Source organism: Etheostoma cragini, chromosome 10, assembly GCF_013103735.1.
Source record: "Etheostoma cragini isolate CJK2018 chromosome 10, CSU_Ecrag_1.0, whole genome shotgun sequence".
NCBI lineage: Eukaryota > Metazoa > Chordata > Actinopteri > Perciformes > Percidae > Etheostoma > Etheostoma cragini.
The window spans coordinates 4,843,579-4,845,742 of NC_048416.1; the positions used below are offsets into that span (position 1 = coordinate 4,843,579).

The 2,164-nt window shown below is 39.4% G+C and overlaps 1 long non-coding RNA gene across 1 annotated transcript; it reads right to left on the reverse strand.

Moving 5' to 3' along the window:
- Nucleotides 1-240: 240 nt before the first annotated feature.
- On the reverse strand, nucleotides 241-1,912 carry LOC117951398. The gene is made up of 3 exons (XR_004658163.1): nucleotides 1,605-1,912; nucleotides 779-873; nucleotides 241-666 (listed from the first exon to the last, which is right to left on the reverse strand). It is a non-coding gene; the product is annotated as an uncharacterized LOC117951398 (long non-coding RNA).
- Between the last annotated feature and the right edge of the window lie 252 nt (nucleotides 1,913-2,164).

A 2,164-nucleotide genomic window follows, 5' to 3' on the forward strand; every position in this document is an offset into this window, starting at 1 on the left:
TGATTAATCCACTTGTGTTTCACCATTGTGAGTCAGACACACGTGGATTAATCAGTTTGTCCAATAATGTAAGGCAGGAAAAAAAAGAGCAGCCTTAAGTTCAGGAAGTAGTGGAGCTATCCGTAGAGCCTATTCTGTTATCATAGATTGGATAACAAAGTTATCCTAATGCTATTTTGGGGGTTTTGAACTTTGCCAAATATGATCGGGTAATGATTAGAAGTTTTGATGGGCCCAGGCGATTATGTAATAATTATGACAAACCTACCCATAGGGTGGTGGTCCAGCTGTGTTGCGGCCTGTTGCATGTCCCCCGTCAGTTGACGGATTCAGCGATGAGATTTTCTCGCCATACTCAGACAGTGGGCTCCTATCTATTATAATAGTGTCGGACCCTGACGTTGAATCTGATGGCTCATCACCTTTTAACATATTTAAAGGACTCCTGTGGAGTTGGGTGGCTTTTTGGCAGCTTAGCCTGATCTTCCCCTGAAATATATTCAACAGTCGCCCTATAAAATTTACCATCTGACCACTTTGCTAAAACAGGATCTCCTGATCTAAGATCTTGCAGCTGCACAGGAGCCTCGTCCCTTGCCAAAATGTCAGATCCTTTAAAGATTTTTCCGGTATAACCATCCTCCCATCTGACGAACGCAACATACCCTGAGAGAGACAGAGAGAGAGAGAATGTTTAATTTCTATTTCTATTTGGCCACAACAATTTAGACTGGTATTTTTGGACCATAATGTTATGATTATTACCCCCTACACTTACCAGATTGCTCATTTGGGGGAGGGGTGCTCAGGTCCTTCATTTTCTGAGTGGGAACTCGTAGCCTCTTTTTTGCCTGCACTTTGTTTTTCTCCATCCTGTAAATGAATTTTTTTTTTTTTTGATCATTAACGCTAAGTATAATATAATTAGACACTATTTTAACCTAATTCACTTAATATCTTTGAGGCATGAATGTATCAAAATGAGCAAAAATCAAATCAAATTATTTTCTGCTCACAACATACGGACTCATGACACAATATGTTAAGAACTTGCAGATCTGAAATTTCATCAGATATTTAATGTAGAGCCAAAATAGGAGGGTGACTCCAGTCAACTAAGTCAAATTTAAATTGAATCAAATTGTGACCATCTTTTTTAAAATCAAAAGTCATATCAAATCATAGTTTTCAAGAATTGCCACACCCTAGAATTTCAGTCAAAGAAACTGAATAAATAAATGAACAGCTGTTAATATGTAGGCTAATCAATATTTAAAATAGATAGCCTACTTCACAAGTGTGACTTAACGGTTCTGTACATCACTGGTTCTCAAACTGTTTTCATTTCAAGGACCCCTAGTTTAATATGCAATAGAACCTAACATTAGCCATTAGCTAACATTAACATTAGCCGTTAGCTAACGTTAACTTAGCCAACCATCCCATTTTCAACGGTCTGAATAAAAATAATAGTAATAGTTCGGAGTTTCTTTGTCAATTCCTTGTTGGATTGACACCTAATCCCCACCTTCCAGTGGACCACTCCGTCACCACAACTGTTAATATTTCACCTTAAGATAATGTCAAAAGAATTTCATTCTTACCTTTTCAGCGTGGCAGGGACAAAAGCCAACACGTGCAGCAGAAGTGACCAACGGACACTTCTCACCCTCCAGCAAAATTACGACTCCCACTATGGTAGCGCCAAGACCCGCCCTACAATTACTACTATTGGCCATTATTTGTTAAGGTCCTATCATTTGACCAATCCGCTATCCTAACCTGAGTTTGCCTCCCCCTGAAGTTAACGGTCACGTCTCCCGCGCGTGCAACGTTCAACGTATTTTTTCGGCGGTTAGTGCTCTGCCCATTGTGCAGTGTGGGGCAGAAATGGCTGGAGTTTGGAAGAAACAGCAAATCTCTCTCTAAAGGATTACAACTAACGGTAAGTAATAGTAGTGGTAATAGTAATAACTGACTCTTTAGTTACACATGAGGTAGGATTCTTGGAGTAACGTCCACGCATTGCGAATGCCACATTCACGAGGCTACCGCTAGCTATACTACTTAGCTACACCTAGCTAGCTAATAGGCCTAAATGTCTACTAAGTCAGAATGCTATTCTTTATTAAAATAATTACAATTCGCTATATATATATCTATG